General features: G+C 41.2%; 5 long non-coding RNA genes and 1 other non-coding gene across 8 annotated transcripts in view; 1 reads left to right on the top strand and 5 right to left on the bottom strand.

Moving 5' to 3' along the window:
• Positions 1 to 17,263, top strand: part of LOC143026651 (uncharacterized) — a 286,616-nt gene that overhangs the window by 20,545 nt on the left and 248,808 nt on the right. The gene's annotated exons all lie outside the window — the stretch shown is intronic.
• LOC143026653 (uncharacterized) lies at positions 607 to 13,746 on the bottom strand. Of its 3 annotated transcripts, none has more exons than XR_012966518.1 (3): positions 13,674 to 13,746; positions 3,336 to 3,461; positions 607 to 643 (listed from the first exon to the last, which is right to left on the bottom strand). It is a non-coding gene; the product is annotated as an uncharacterized LOC143026653 (long non-coding RNA). The 3 variants fall into 3 exon arrangements; XR_012966519.1 differs by lacking the exon at positions 13,674 to 13,746 and adding an exon at positions 13,555 to 13,663; XR_012966520.1 differs by lacking the exon at positions 13,674 to 13,746 and adding an exon at positions 13,561 to 13,663.
• LOC143026219 (uncharacterized) lies at positions 5,389 to 5,957 on the bottom strand. The gene is made up of 3 exons (XR_012966462.1): positions 5,909 to 5,957; positions 5,657 to 5,769; positions 5,389 to 5,477 (listed from the first exon to the last, which is right to left on the bottom strand). It is a non-coding gene; the product is annotated as an uncharacterized LOC143026219 (long non-coding RNA).
• LOC143026682 (small nucleolar RNA SNORD24) lies at positions 5,545 to 5,621 on the bottom strand. The gene has a single exon (XR_012966528.1). It is a non-coding gene; the product is annotated as a small nucleolar RNA SNORD24 (small nucleolar RNA).
• LOC143026218 (uncharacterized) lies at positions 12,115 to 12,719 on the bottom strand. Its single transcript, XR_012966460.1, has 3 exons — positions 12,641 to 12,719; positions 12,411 to 12,462; positions 12,115 to 12,235 (listed from the first exon to the last, which is right to left on the bottom strand). It is a non-coding gene; the product is annotated as an uncharacterized LOC143026218 (long non-coding RNA).
• Positions 14,499 to 16,590, bottom strand: LOC143026217 (uncharacterized). The gene is made up of 3 exons (XR_012966459.1): positions 16,504 to 16,590; positions 14,817 to 14,845; positions 14,499 to 14,653 (listed from the first exon to the last, which is right to left on the bottom strand). It is a non-coding gene; the product is annotated as an uncharacterized LOC143026217 (long non-coding RNA).

Genomic DNA, 17,263 nt, shown 5'->3' with positions numbered 1-17,263 from the left:
GTCTGTCAATGTCTTTAATGAGATTCGGTGACCATATGGAAACAGCATATTCCAAATGTGGACGAACTAACGATTTATACACAATCATGCATGCAAACAACACAACATACAGTCTATAAAGTATCTGTGGGATAACCCAGTTTCGGCTGTGGTATTCCTTGGGGAGACAGGACTGCTCGGACAGTCTAAGGAACGACAACAACAACAGTATCCACTGGTGTTCAATGCAACCTCTACCACTTGCAAAATGTCGTGCTGAAGCAGGAAGTGATCTTCCAGTATTAGGACCTCCAATAATTAAATAATGTAGCAAAAATTGCCAACAATTAGAACGTCTTAACTAACAGTATAATCAGACAACACATTGGCCTTCATGGGATAAACCTCTGCTGGAAACCGCAAATGTGAAAGAAAGTGCTTTCATCATACAATTGAAAACCTCCAACCCATACTAGTTTTTCAGCATTACAACACTTGTAGAATACAGGTCTGCATTCATATAGCCCTCCAAAGAATTGACATTACTCAAACTTACCTACCGATGGTAAAGTCCAGTCCATTATGCACCACACATTGGGAGATTCATTTGAGGACCTAGCCAACATCGCTACAATTTATTTTGCCCAGCTCTTCGAACTACTTCCTGAAATAAAGAAAATACGATGTATATAAATGAATCTCAACCAGTTAAGGAGTTCAACAATCCCAGTTTCAGACAGCCTTGTGGCAGGTAAGCACAATTCCCAGGATCCACAATAGTGGGTTCTGCCATTGCTGACTCTGTTGCAATCCTGGGGTTCACAATAGAACTTCATCATTTAGGTCAACAGTTCAACTGCGGTACTCCCCCAGGTAGGCGTAGCTCCTCCTTGGGGATCGGTGCCATCTGCGTAGAGCTGATGGCCAGGGGTAGATGCTGCTGTTTGGCCCCCAACTCTTGGGGTTGGGGGGTGGTCCCCTTGCTGACTCACAACACGGTTTTAGGCCACTACACTCCACAAACACTCTTCTGACAAACCTCACACAAAGAATTTTAGATGGCATCAATTCAGATAGGCCCCACCACAGAACACTTCTTATAACATTGGACATTAGTAAAGCTTTTGATGCTATCCCCCGCCACAACCTAACAAATAAAATATATAACACAGACATGCACAATAACACCAAAAGATGGCTGGCCAATTATCTGGCAGGCAGGAATGCTCATGTGTCATATAATGGCCAATCATCGCACATCAGAAACATTAAGAACGGAGTACCACAGGGCTCGGTTCTATCCCCCACATTATTTAATCTATACATGCATGACTTACCCACGCCAGACACCTCAGAAATACAAATCTCTTCCTACGCAGACGACATAACAATCACATGCACACATCGTAACACAGACAAAGCTGCAGAAATAATCCAGCCTTACCTTGACACACTCAACACATGGTTCATCACAAACAGACTCAAAATAGCTCCAACCAAATCTACAGCAACACTTCTCACCAACTGGACAAAAGAACACAAATACATACCTCATCTCTACATCAACAACACTCTAATACCACACACAAACACACCGAAAATTCTTGGTGTAACATACGATACATCCATGTCTTTCAAACAACACCTCACAAACATAAAAAACAAATGCACACCTAGACTTAACGCACTTAAGTCAATCACTGGAACAACATTTGGACAAAACAAAGAAACTAATATAACAATATACAAACAATGCATACGCTCAGTGATGAATTATGCGAGTCCTGCATGGGCTCCTAATCTCAGTGAGACACACCACAACACCCTTCAAATCATACAAAACAAAGCCCTAAAAACAATTACAGGCTGCACAAATACATCACCTACAGACCATTTACACCATGAAACAAAAGTCCTCAAAGTCAAGGACCACCTCGACATGAGAGGCACACAAACACTTGCTGCAGCCACCACAAACACATCACACCCGCTACACTACATAGCAGAACACCCACACACACCAAGAAACATTAAAACTACACCCAAAGACCTTTATTACACACAGATACTCTCTTCTCTTCCTCCACAACCACCAAATACCAGCCTCCGGAAACATATTCATAATCATATCACTCACCGCTCCATTAACACACTGAAAGACAACACACTGCTGCATGCCAGACCCCCTGATATCCACCCTTCTGAATCTTCTCTCCCACGTAGGGACAGAGTCCACTTGGCCAGACTGCGATGCGGTCACCACCCAGCACTTCTAAGCTACCAGAAGAGGCTGGACGACCGTGTTGTGAACAGCTGCCCAGGATGTAACACTTCACCCCATACCATACAACACATAATGGAAGACTGCATTATACACAATCATGCACGCAAACAACACAACATACACTCTATAAAGGATTTGTGGGAAAACCCAGTTTCGGCTGTGGCCTTCCTTGGGGAGACGGGACTGCTCGGACAGACAGTCTAGGGAACGACAACAACAACAACAACAACAGCTCAACTGTGCAGCACAATCCCTTTAAATTATATATCTACCACAACTTTACCAATCTCAAACACCTACACTTCCCTGTTCAGATGTTTAAACAGCAACACAACATGCATTCAAAGAGGTGGTCAACCTTGACAACACACTACTGTGGCCGAGGGTACAAGTCTCTTGTAAGACACCTGGACCTGAGCAAGACTGATCGTCACTCCCCCATCCCCAGCTTCATCCAAACATTGGACATACAACCTTGAAGAAAGCTTCACCAGTATTACCAAACAAGAGATTGGTTGGCAAGACTATTCACCCACAACAGGGTCCAACAGCCAAACTAGGCTCATCCTTACTGGTCCACGTGACAAATCACCTAACCTTCATCCACTGCAGATGTGAACAACCCCTCATGCATACCTGATAGGCTCATCATAAGCGACATTACCATCCCCTACATTCAGGCAGAGCTAACTATACCTTTGTCCCCCACCCACCACCCTGGTTCAGCAGCAACAACGCGGTACATCCACAGCAAGGCTGCTTCAACTGGCAACATCCCCTCCATCTCATCATGCAGCACATAAAGACAGGGATCCCCTCAGGCTGTGTCAAAACATTCAAATATTTCCTACTCAACCCCCCCCTCCTCCCATCCAAGTTTCAACTATACACAGCCATTCTCCACTCACCCCTATCTCCTGCCTCTCCCTTCCTTGCCCCCATTTACCTCATCCTCCATCATCCCCAGAAGTTCACTCCATCCACAGCTTTCTACACCCATTCTTTCCACATGTCCAAACCATCCCAATACTTACATCATCCCTATCTGCTCTTCCAACCCCACTTTCCTCACCTCCAAGTAATCTTCTTCAAATCCTGGACAATTTTATCTTGGGGGTCTTCAGGTGTGCAGAAGATGGGCCAAGGAAAGAAATCCACTCAATCTGAACTTCAAACCAACAATGCTGATGTTCGATTACTGCAATTAAGAAAACTTTCAGTAAAAAAATATCACTAACAAGTACTAGTTTTCTACAACCAATTTAGCAGATACCTATATATTTCTACATTTCTTTCAGAATAGGTCTGTGTTAAAAATCATCATTACAAATATATACAGGTAGTCATCGACTTATGACCGAGTTCGGTTCCGACAGACAGGTCGTAAGTCGATCTGGACGCAAATCGGACTTTATATATATACAGTATATATTACCCTTTAAATATTATTTTTGTTACTGTATACATGTATATTCTATATTATATTTAGCATACTGAAATAATCTTAGCATCTTTGAACTATGTTGTATAGTATTTTTTAAACCTTTTTTTTTATAATTTTATCTGATTTTCTTTGAGAAACGTAGCACACTGAATAAAATCCTATCATCTTTGACCTATGATATTTAATACTGTATTTTTTAACGTTTTTATTATTCTATCATCAGACTTTCTTTAGGAAACGTATGCATACTGAATAAAATCTTATCTTTGAGCTACGTTGTTTAATATTCATTATTCTTTTTATAATTGTCGTTAGGAAACGTAGCCTAGGCCTACGCATACTGAATAAAGTCCTGTCATCTTTGACCTACTAATACTTTTTTGTTGGTTAAATTAAAATCATTGTACTGTATAATTTACATCTTATTAATTGCATACATACATACATATACCAAGGCTTTTTCCCCCTTCCAAGGGAGGTAGCCAAAAAGGGAAAGGCATAAAAACACTCCCACCCATTTCATCCCTAAATACACTCCACACCCCTCCCACCCTTCCTCTCATCTGAGCACCTCCTGGATGACGGGTCATCCCTGCACCCTGCCCACCGCCCTGGGTCAGAAGCAGTGTCGCAAGACACAGTACATCCACAGCGAGGCCGCTTCATTTAATCGGCGACCCCCCCTCTCCGTCCCCATTTGCATATAAGGTGAGGACGGGGAGAAATCCCTTCGGGCTGCGTCAAAATTTACTCACACATACTACCCCACCCCCCACTTCCCCGCCCATTCCTCCTTATTAATTGCAAAACATTAAAAATACTAAATGCAAGGCAAAATTAAGAGAAAAAAATTATTTCAAAACACATTCTTTTCGTTTACATACTGTACCAAAATATTGTTATTGACAACAGACTAGGCTTAAACAAAGTTTACTGTTACATTTTATTAATTGCAAAACATAAAAATACATAATGCATGGCAAAATTAGGAAAAAATATTTCAAAACATTCTTTTCGTTTACGTACTGTACCGAAAATATTGCAAAACATAAAAATACAAAATGCTGTACCGAACATATTGTTATCGACAACAGACTAGGCATAAAAAAGTTTTACTGTTACATTTTATTAATTGCAAAACATATTAAAATATAAAATCCAAGGCAAAATTGAGATCCTCTCTTAGTCTTTTAAAATTAGTGACACTGTAGAATGTGATAACTGAAGTTCACGTGCTATCACATTAACTTTCTTCCCTCCTTCATAATGTTTTATCACTTTCATTTTCGTGTCAAGATCAATAACCTTTCTTTGTTTCTTGGCAGGCTTGGAAATATCGAAAGATAATTTTCTTTTAGACATCTTCATGGGGGTTTGAAGCACAAAAAAAAATTAAATATATAATCCTTGTCATGAATGAAGTCAGAAATACCACATGCTCCTGAATGAGAGGGAAGCTGACGCTGCCGGTAACCTGCCAAAACTATCGTACTCGCGTCTCGCGGCGTGCAAAGTAATTGTACTGCACTGCCAGGCATAACATTGCAATTCTATTACTCTATTAAATGTTAAATATTATTGCACTATCTCGTGGTCGTAAAGTCGATCAGTCGTAAGTCGCATAGGTCGTAAGTTGACGACCACCTGTATATATATTTACACACATATAACATTTTCAACTGTCGAATGTTATCAGATACAGCAGGCTACATTTAAGGCAACTTGATGGGTGTTCCAACTTGTATCTTTTGCCTCTCACTATGTTCAGTCCTAGAAAAATAAAGATGAAACATTCAGCCCCATCTTTGGCTATCAAATTGTATGTATGCTCATTACTTCCATTCAGAGATCTTGGTGGTAATACATTGTCATATAACTGTCAAGAGTAGCAAATACGTTGTCATCATTTTTGAAAAATCATTTTAGATACCAATAACCTTGTGCCCTACCATAACGGGTTTGATGCTGGTGTGCTAATCCATCTTCATCCAAAATTAGTATCCACACATTTAGTGTTGCACCCATACAATAATTTTTTTTTTGCATCATCTGCAGCCACTATCTGCAAGGTTTTAGCCAAATTACACCAATATTGAAAGCCAGTCCTGCTATGCATTCACATTTAACTTGTTCATTGTTATTGACTTTCTCAAAATAAAACATTGGTGATAGCACATCTTTACTGCAGTTCAAATACCAACCATCCATTGATTGGTTGAAGTCTGGTCACAATCAAACTTGTCCAAAAAAGATGGTTCAACAGCTGAGAGAAACAAAAAAGTAAGTCAATTCCAAAAGGAAGGGAAGTATACTAACCTTTATGAAAGCTGTCAGATTATAAATGTTTAATCATTATTCTCTCATTTAAGAGGTGTCTAGATTCTCATCATGATCATAAATACTTGACACTTTTTTTCAATTAATACCTACCTTAATTGTCTGGGGTATTTGCTGCTTGTTATTGTGGCAAAGTAGTATGCAGTTGATACTTTAGGGTCTATATGGGGCGCCCCTACGGACCAGAGTCACACATCATTTTGTCTATGATAGAGGAAAACTCTGTTCATAGAGAAATGATGACACTTTTATACTACGACTGTCCCTCCGTTATGCTGTCCCCCAACCCCTTGTTGCTGTCCTGTACCATTTCTCTGAGTATTCTTTTTCTGTTGCCACCAAGCTTGGATCGTAAGAGGCGAGAAGAAAGGGACGGGGATTGGGACTAGGCATCCTTCTCCTTGTAGCCCCACAGGGGACATTCCTAAACAAAAAAGAGAAGGCATAAGAAGGTTTGAAAATTCTCGGACCAGCGCCCTGAGGTTTAGGTCTTTTAATGTGCGTGGATGTGGTACAGATGAGAGTAAAAGGGAAGAGATAGGTAGTATGTTTGTGAGAAGAAAGATGGATGTGTTGGCATTGATTGAAATTAAGTTGAAAGGGAAGGGTGAATGTAAGTTTGGGAGTGTAAGTGGGAGGTTATCAGGAGTGAAGAAAGGGCGAAGGAGGAAAGGGGTGGCTATTCTAGTAAGTGAAGAGATAGGTAAACGGGTAGTGGAGTGGAAGGAGGTTTCCTCATGGATAATGTGGATGAAGGTGAAACTGGGGAAGGAGATGTGGGTCTTTGTAAGTGCATATGGGCCTGGCAGTGAGAAGAGTGTAGAAGAAAGGGAGGCCTTTTGGATAGATCTAAATGAGTGCATAGAGGATTTAGGAAGAAATGTCAATGTAATAGTACTGGGAGACCTTAATGCTAGGGTAGGAAATGGTCCAATCGATGGAGTGGTTGGAAAATGTGGAGTTCCAGGAAAGAATCGTAGTGGAGAGTTGATGGTGGAAATGTGTCTAGAAAGAGAGATGATAGCAAATACAGTGTTTCGGAAAAAAGTCAAGCATAAGTACACATGGGAGAGGGTGGTAGGTGGAAGGGTGGTAGATAGAGCGTTAATGGATTATGTAGTGGTAAATAGGTTTATGATATGAAGAGTTATGAATGTACATTTACCTAGTTGTATTTACCTAGTTGTATTTTGCGGGAAGGGGAGCTATGCTCGTGTTGTCCCGCCTTTGTATCTTGCAGTGTCTAGTTTGTTTTTAAACTCATGAATGGTTTTTGCGCATACTATTTCATTGTCCAGTTTGTTCCAAGTGTCCAAAACTCTATGAGGAAAACTGTTTTTCTTCAGTTCTCTTCTATAGCTATGTTTTTTTATTTTCTTTCCATGTCCTCTTGTGTTTCTTTTGTCCCAGTTAAGTAAGTTCTCACTATCGAGTACCTCTGTGCCTTTCATGATTCTGTAGATGGTCAATAGGTCACCTCTCTCTCTTCTTTGCTCCAGTGTCGGTAACTCCAGTTTAGCCAATCTCTCTTCGTATGATAGGTTTGCAAGTGCAGGTGCCATTTTTGTAGCTGCTCTTTGGATTCTTTCTATTTTCTTTATATTCTTTTTGGTACTGGGGGACCACAATGTCGCTGCATACTCTAATCTAGGCCTTATCAATGTAACCAATATTTTTTTCATCATGTCTTCGTCCAAGTATGTAAACGCCACTTTTATTGATCTTAGCAAGTTGTAAGTCTCCCCGACAATTTTGTTAATCTGTATATCATAGGACAAGTCGTTCGTGATAATTACTCCCAAATCTTTTTCGGATCCTACTTTCTTTACTTCTTTGGTTCCAATTGTATATTTTCCTGATATTCTGTTTTTGCTTTTTCCAAACTCCATTATGCTACACTTCTTAGTATTAAAGTCCACTTCCCATTTCTGACTCCAGTTCCATACCCTATTTAGGTCTTCTTGCAGTGCTTCACAGTCCTCATCAGTTTCTATTTTCCTTAGCAGTTTGGCGTCATCGGCAAAGAAGCTCATGTAGCAGTTCACGTCCTCATCCATGTCATTCATATAGATAGCAAACATTATTGGTGCCAGCACAGATCCTTGCGGTACTCCACTGATCACCTCTTTCCAGTCTGAATATTTTTCTCTGAGCACTACTCTCATCTTTCTACCAGTCAGAAAGTCCTCTATCCATTTTAGTAGGTTTCCCTGTATTCCTCCTATGTGTTCCAGTTTTTTTAGTAGTTTTCTGTGTGGTACTTTGTCAAAGGCTTTTTGCAAGTCTAGGAATGCACAATCAGCATGGGAAGTGGACTTTAATACTAAGAAGTGTAGCATAATGGAGTTTGGAAAAAGCAAAAACAGAATATCAGGAAAATATACAATTGGAACCAAAGAAGTAAAGAAAGTAGGATCCGAAAAAGATTTGGGAGTAATTATCACGAACGACTTGTCCTATGATATACAGATTAACAAAATTGTCGGGGAGACTTACAACTTGCTAAGATGTGCTAAGGAGTGAGGGTGGGGGAATATCAGATCATTTTTTGGTGGAAGGTAAGTTGAGAGTGGAGGATAGATGGAGAAAGAGGAAAGGGACAAAAGGTAAGGAGGTTCTTAGAGTGAACTCTTTGAATGGAAAGGAAAAGGAGAAGGAGTACGGAAAGAAGCTGAAGGAGGAGTGGGAGGGAGTAAAGGATAGAGTAGAGCTGGGTGTGGAGGAGGAATGGGGATGGTTCAAGGAGGGAGTCATAAAGTGTGCAAAGATGGTGTGTGGAACAAGAAGGACAGGGGGAAATAGAAGAAAGGGTAGTGAATGGTGGGATGAGGAAACAAAGAAGGTTGTAGAAGAGAAGAAGCGAGCTTTCACAGATTGGTTACAAAATAGGATGAGGGAGTCATATGAGAGGTACAAAGAAAAGAAAAGAGAAGTAAAGCAAAGAGGAGAGCAGATGTGAAATGGGGTAAGAGTATGACAGAAAATTTTGAAAGTAATAAAAAGATGTTTTGGAAAGAAATTAAGAGAGGAAGAGGAGGCGAATCAAGTAGAGAAGAAAAGGTAAAAGGTGCAGATGGAGAGATGATAATGGAAGAGAAGGCAGTAAGGGGAAGATGGGCAGAATATTTTAGGGAGTTGCTAAATGTGAAGGAGGATAGGGAAGGAAAGATAGCTGCAGTGGGAAATGCGAAGAAAATGAGAGTGATGAGTGAGGAGAATGGAGGAGAAATAAGGAAGGATGAGGTGAAGGCAGTTGTTAAGATGATGAAAGTAGGTAAGGCACCTGGTCTGGATGGATGCCATGAAGAATGTCTGAAAAAGGGAGGTACAGTGATGGTGGACTGGTTGGTGAGGTTATTTAATGTTTGCTGGAGAGAGGGTAGAGTGCCGGAGGACTGGAGGAGTGCCTGTATAGTTCCACTTTACAAGGGAAAAGGGGACAAGTGTGAATGTAGTAGTTTCAGAGGGATCAGCTTGTTAAGTGTAGATGGGAAGTCATATGGGAGGGTCTTTATTGAGAGGATTAGGAGAACAGAAGGAGTAATTGGTGAGAACAGTGTGGGGTTAGGACAGGTATGGGTTGTGTAGATAAATTTTTGTGGTAAGACAGATATGTGAGAAAGCTATACGAAAAGTTAAGGATGTTTTTTGGGCTTTTATGGATCTGGAAAAGGCTTATCATGGGGTAGACAGAAAGGCACTGTGGGAGGTATGCAGATATACGGGATAGGAGGAAAGCTTCTGGAAGGCGTCAAGAGTTTTTGTGAGAGTAGTAGAGCTTGTGTCAGGATTGGAAATGTAGAGAGTGAGTGGTGCGAGGTAAAGGTGGGACTTCATCAAGGATGCATTATGTCGCCCTGGCTGTTCAACTTATACATGGATGGGGTGGTGCGAGAGGTAAATGCAAGGGTAGTGGGCAAGGGATTGGAGATAGTTAAAGAAAATGGAGAAAAGTGGGAGGTGAGCCAGCTGTTGTTTGCGGACGACACTGCACTTGTGGCAGGATCGGAGGAGGGATTGAGGAAGTTGGTGGCAGAGTTTGGGAGAGTATGTGATAGAAGAAAGTTAAGATAAATGTGGGTAAAAGTAAGGTGATGAGATGTACAAGGGGTGAAAGTGGCAGCAGACTGGAAGTAAGCATTAAGGGAGAGCGACTGGAGGAAGTGGATAGTTTTAGATACGTGGGTGCAAATGTGGCAGGAAAAGGTGGAGTGAAGGTGGAGGTAGAATGTAGATTGAGAGAAGCGAGTAAATGCCTTGGTGGATTAAAGAGTGTAATGAGGAATAGACATTTGGGAATGGATGCTAAGAGGAGACTGTATGAAGGAGTGATTGTGCCAACAGCACTGTATGGGGCACAAACATGGAACATAAGAGAAGAAGAGAGAAGGAGTTTGAATGTGTTTGAGATGAGGTGTCTGAGAAGTATGATGGAGGTTACTAGGCTAGATAGAGTGAGAAATGAGGAGGTGAGGAGGAGAACAGGGGTGGAAAAGGAGCTGGGAGATAGGGTTGATGAAAGAATATTAGGATGGTTTGGACACATGGAAAGAATGAGTGAAGAAAGACTAGTAAAAGAGGTATGGAAGGCAGATGTGGAGGGAGTGAACATGAGGGGACGTCCTAGGATGAGGTGGATGGATGGGGTGAAGGGGGCTTTGGGGAAGAGGGGAATGTCTGTTGAGGAAGGACGGGAGAGGACAGAAGACAGGGGTGAATGGAGAATGGTTGTATATGGATGATGTTGTGATTGCATGAGGTGGAATGGGCAGGGGGGTGGGGGTGAGGTAGTATGTGTGAGCAAAATTTGACGCAGCCCGAAGGGATTTCTCCCCGGCCTTCTACTTTTATGCAATGGGGGGACGGAGAGGAGGGGTCGCCGATTTAATGAAGCAGCCTTGCTGTGGATGTGCTGTGTCTTGCGGCACTGCTTCTGACCCAGGGCAGTGGACAAGGTGCAGGGATGACCTGTTATCCAGGAGGTGCTCAGATGAGAGGGAGGGTGGAGGGGTGTGGAGTGTATTCAGGGATGGAATGGGTGGAGGGGTGTGGAGTGTATTCAGGGATGGAATGGGTGGAAATGATTTTATGCCTTTCCCTTTTTGGCTACCTCCCTTGTAAGGGGGAAAAAGCCTTGGTATATGTATGTACCTACCTCAATTGTGAGGACTTGCCCAGGCAACTACCAGCAAGCACACTCCCACCTGAAAACTGGTAAAATCAAACTTGTAAGGCACCATCGCTACAGTTCTCCTGTCTGTTCTTGATTATGACATTCAGTCAAATGTCTCCGTCCACAACAAATGACATGCGGGTGAGCCTGTCTCAGGTCTCGTCATCTAAGTCATCATTTACTTACTGTAGGTCATTATCCCAAAATAAGTTATTTTGCCTTCATCTTTTCAAAGAAAAGAGAGAGGGAGGGAGGGAGGGAGGGGTGGTGAATGGGAATTGAGTGGGTGTGGATGAAATGGGTAGGAGAGGGATTATGCCTACCTCCTTTTATGGGGGGAAATGCCCTTGGTATCTTACCAAAAATTTATCCCTGCAACAATAACAAATCTTACCTGTATTTGCATCCCAAATCCAGTATCTTTGGCATCTTCACTTGTGCATGGACCTGTCAACAATTTAAAAAACATTACTCCATGCAAACAAATTTATTACCGAAAAATTATTACAACATTCAGTCAAATGCCTCCGTCCACACCAAACGACATGCAGGTAAGCCTGTCTTAGGTCTTGTCATCTAATTCATCATTTACTCTTGGTTATTATCCCAAAGTTATTCTGCCTCGATTTTAAACACCAAAGACTAAAACTAAAATGGCAAACAACTAACCAGCATTTGCATCCCCAAGAGGCAAATCCGGCATCTGCTGAGCAGCTTCATTCATACATGGCCGGACCTGTCAACAATTAAATAACTTTACTTTTATGCCAACCAATGTATTACTGAAAAATTACCAAATGTAGTTTTCAGTAACGAGGAATTGTGTCCACAAGAGTTGTTGAGACAGGGATAACAATCATCATTTGAGAATCATCTTTTGCAAATACAGTAAAACCAACCTTGCATCAGTGAGGCTACATGCCAGCATGAACTGTAGAGAAATTTTCATCTCAACAATGTCCATTGTACTTGGTAAACAGCAAAAGTCATTTCAAGTGATCACTTCCAACAGGAATCCCTGCAATCAAGAAGTAATGTAACAAAAATTGCCAACAATGACAATGTTTTAAATTACAGCATAATCAGACAACACATTGACCTTCATGGGATCAACCTCCGGTGGAAACCGCGAATGTGATAAAAGTTTTCATCATGAAGTTCATGAAAATACCATCCCATATATAATGCCTCACCTGAGCAATCTTTCAATCCTGTAATTGAGCCAGCACACAACCGCAGCAATCCCTGCAATCAAGTAGAAATGTAACTACAATTGCCAACAATGACAATGTTTTACCTGACAGTATGATCAGACAACACCTTGACCTTCATTGGATAATGCTCCTGTGTATACCGCTAATGTGATACAACATATTTTCATCATGAAGCTCATGAAAACAACATCCCATATATAATGCCTCACCTGAGCAATCGTCCTGTAATCGAGTCTGCACAAAATACTGCAGTATGACAAATTCCACAGGCCAGTCTTCCAACATACCTGCAATCAGCAAATGATGTGATGTACTGTTACAATTTTTAATCATAAGAGGGAACAATGGGGGGCGGGGTCGCCAATTAAATGAAACTGCCTTGCTGTGAATGTTATGCATCTGGCTGCTTTGTTTCTGACCCAGGGCAGTGGAAGATATATAGGGATGACCCAGAAGGAGCCACAAAAAGAGGGGAGGGGTGGTGAATGAGAATGATATAGGGATGAAATGGGTGCAAGTGGATTTATGCCTTTGACTATGGCTACCTCCCTTGTAAGGTACATGGGAGAATGTACAAGGTCAATGGGCAGAATTCCACTCCCACCCATTTTATCCCCATCCACTCCACTCCCATTCACCACCCCTCCCTCCCTCCTTTTCTTGGGTCCTCCTGGATAGCAGGTCATCGCTGCATCTCGCCTATTGCCCTAGGTCATAAACAATGCTGTAAGACAGCACATCAACAGCAAGGCTGTTTCATTTACTCTGCAACACCCCCCCCCCCCCCACTGTGCCCGCATGCCCGATGGGGGGCCTCAAAACACCATTGACATTTAACCACTCCAATGCAACACATAATCCAAAACTCAAATCAAAGGATAAAATTTCTGAAGAACAAAACAATCAATACAAATAGCTTTCAAGCATCTTATCAATATATCAATCCAGTCTTCACCTAAATTCTAAGCAATCCATCAAGACATTAAGCCACATCAAGTGCAACATGGAAGGCAAAATCACGACCTTGGTGCATCCCCACATCCATCCGAGACCATTCAATCTGTCCATTACTAATCCTCGCATTTACTAGTTATTAATCCTCAATTCTATACAAAATCAATACCAATACATTGTCCATTCCTTTCATTGCTTCCACCGACATTTCTCCATGCAGTTCTCAAGTTTGCTTCCAACTACCACAGACCAACTCTCTTACAGCATTCCACTTTCACACAAACTTACCTTTTGGCCATGGTTGTCCAAGATGAGCAAAATGGAAACAAATCCACTTCACTTTGATCTCCAAGCCAAAAATATAAATGCAGAGACTGTTCTATCTCTGAAATTAAGAAAATGGTAATGTTAAAAAAAAAAAAAAAAAAAAAAACTTTCTATAAATTACCAATCTTCAATTATCAAAATGTCAGATACCAATATCATTCCACACTTTTTTCAGAACAGGTCTGTGGTAAAAATCATTATTACAAAAACTTGCATTAACTTTTACACACACCCTTTCCTATTCCCCCCCCCCCCAATTGCTAACTATTCTCCCTAGTAAACATTCAATTGCACGCCTTACCACCAATAAGTCAACACATTTCCCAGTTGCTTTGTGCAGGGAAACTACACCTATTACTCCACTCTGGAACACTTCCCTACCCTAAGTACAAGTTCCTGCCACCCATTACCCTTCCTCAGACACCCAACTGACAACTTCCCAGCTTTCAATGCTCTCTCTCCTCTCCCACCTTCTACAATCCTATCCTTTCCTACCAACTATTGCCACTAAACCTTCTCTTTCTAAATTTAAGAACCCAACAATATTCTATCCCTCTCTCCACTGTCATACCTATCCAACAGCATCCTTTACCTTCTCTCAACCCAACTTAACCCTTCTCATTCTTCCCTCCTTTCCAAAAACAATTCAATTCCTCACCAATCGCACAGCCTACTTCATTCTCAGCCTCCCTGTCCTCTAGTTTCACTTCCCTCATCTGTACATTTTGTAGGTTATCTTAGTTCTACTCTGCCATCAAACTTTATCCCACCAACTGCTCCCTCCCACTTTCAACCCATCTTGGTGTACTGTACTACCTTGAAACGTACCCATTCTTTGTCTAGTTTCTCTTATCCTTCACAATTTCCCATATTTCTCTTATGGTTTGTCTGGTATTTTCCCTTAAGTTGCTCACCAGCACTCTTCCGTTTCTCCAAGCAACCTGAAACAAACCAATGACAAATTGAGCCCACAGTACCAAAACCTCACATAATACATTATATAATCTTGTCAGAATCCTTTTGACTTACTCTCACTGATATCAAGGGTTTAAATTATCATCATTTTTAGATGCATTGAAATTAAACCACAGCACAAGTACAAACCTTATTGCAGACTGAAGATTCACCACATTCTGAAAGGAAAAAATATGCAAGTGAAATTTGAGTGCAACTTTGATATAAAAAGCAAATGCAACCTACACACATCATGTAACTATTAAAATTTAGGATTTGTTCAGTGGTATCAATAGGTGTGGGTCAACAATGGCCTACAAGGACCTAAGAGTCACTTCCCTGCTATCTTCAACTTCTTCAGACTTGTCCCAAGATCTCATCAATTTGCTCTGCATTTCTTCTACCTTTGAATGCAAGAGCTGACAGGTATCAAGAGGCCTCCTCCAATTAGCGACTAATGTAACACGCTTCTCTCTAGTAATCAATGGAGGTACCAAGGACCCACTGCCAGCTGCTTTGGGACTGCACAACCAACAAATTGTGGGATAATGAACTGAACGGTTTTGGGAGATCTGGAAGATTTATGAAACTCTTTATTTACTCATGAGCTATTATGTGAGGAGGGGAAAGGGTGGTGGATGAAAGCGGGTATGCGCCTTTGATTTGGCTACCTCCCTTATGTGGGAGGGAAAAAATATTGGCAGCGAGATTTCTATTCCATGCCTCAAGACTATTTCAAGTAAAGTTAGTGGATTCTAGTATACTTGTATTGTGTAAACTACAGATTGCTTCCCATTCTCATCACTCCAAACCTGCAGATTTCATTCTGTTAAAACTTTTACACATCCACTTCCACAATCTTACTAAATGCTAAACTTGGACTATATGCTTGGCATCATATGGTCAGACATATGCTTGTCAATACTCTCCTTATTTAAGATCAAATTGGCTCAATATTCCACAACCTTCACATATGCATAACTTGCACCAAAGGTACTTTCCCTCTTTAGAATTATGGGCGATGGGTTAATCACACTCGTCACAAATCCCACTGCTTACAGATAAAGTTATCCTTCTCCCATCACTACCTAGGTTTATGACAATGCATCAAAAGGGCAACTCCACAGCAAAGCCCTCCTCACCCACTTTATTCTAGCTGGCCAGTTCCCTGTGCAACTCTACACTTCTAGCATCTCCCAACTACATCCATTCTTACAACCTTATCTTACATCAACTAGTACATGATGATGCTGACGTTAGCATAACAAGGTGCAAGCATACAAGGATGCAAGAATCCTCTTTATATTTGTAGTTGTATCTGAGGGATCCCCATATTCCATGAACAAGCTTGATTGCATTTCCTGGGGTTATCAACATACAGGGTGAAAGAATGACTTATTACACCTTGTGGACAGAGAGCCATCCCTGTCCGCAGATCATAAGCAATGCAGCAAGACAATCATTTCATCCATCAAGGTCTCAATCTCAGGTCATGGTACATTTGATTTTGGTTGTCTAGAGCAGTGTTTCTCAACCAGGGTTCCCCAGAACCCTAAGGGTTCCGCAAGAACAAGCGAGATAAGCTAATGCACTTTTGATTTTTTTTTATTTAATTTCATATACGTAATGCAAAGGGGGCTTTGGGGAAGAGGGGAATATCTGTTGAGGAAGGACGGGAGAGGACAGAAGACGGGTGAATGGAGAATGGAATTTATTTTAAAGGCTACGCAAGGGTAAAAAGGTTGAGAAACACTGGTCTAGAGTATACTTCTCTTCCATGTCAAGGGACCAATAATCAGCAAATCTACATTTAGTATAAACACTGGGGTATGCTTACCTTGATGGCATTTGGGAGTCCCAGGTTCTATTCAGACCTGCAAAGATTTCAAATGTCAAATTTCCGAAACATTTGCAAATAAAATTTAGTTGAACACTTAACTCAGGTTAAAAATTTAGCATCATGTTATCAGACATATGCTTGTCAATATTCTCATCATAAAAAAATTGGATCCAGCATTTTCTAGCTGAACCATTTGAGACGCTATATTATGGCCCATGTGCATGTGACATGTATGGCAGGCATGTGTATGTGAAAGCCTATCTCAATCTGGAGAGAAGAGAATGTAAGCACAAGAGCAAGGAGAGAAGAAATGTCTGGGGAGAAAAAAAAAAAAAAAAAAGCAGCACATAGCCTATCAAAAAGTTTCTGCACAAAAAGGAAGTAAAAATTAATATGCATCTCCTTAAGTGGGGGAATGGGTGATGAAGGGAGAACACATACATACCAACAGCTTTTTCCTCCTTACAAGGGAGGTAGCCAAAAACAAAGGCACAAAATCCACTCCCACCATGTTTGACAAGAATTATGTAAGAAAAAAAATTAACAATAGACGGAATAATTTGAAAACTTGCACTGCCACTACCATAGCTGTTGCTCATGTACAGTGGCGGCGCCAGGAATTTTTAGTTGGGGAGGCTAAGGGGGGCCTGAGCAAATTTTTGGGGGGCTAATAGTAATATGATAATACACATATATTATCCTCATTTCAGAAGGGGAGGGGGTTAATGGTAGGGCTAGCACTGATGGCTGACAAATC

Source organism: Oratosquilla oratoria, chromosome 6 (assembly GCF_046742065.1).
Source record: "Oratosquilla oratoria isolate Oo_2021 chromosome 6, ASM4674206v1, whole genome shotgun sequence".
Classification (NCBI taxonomy): Eukaryota; Metazoa; Arthropoda; class Malacostraca; order Stomatopoda; family Squillidae; genus Oratosquilla; species Oratosquilla oratoria.
This window is presented reverse-complemented; position numbering and strand designations above follow the sequence as displayed.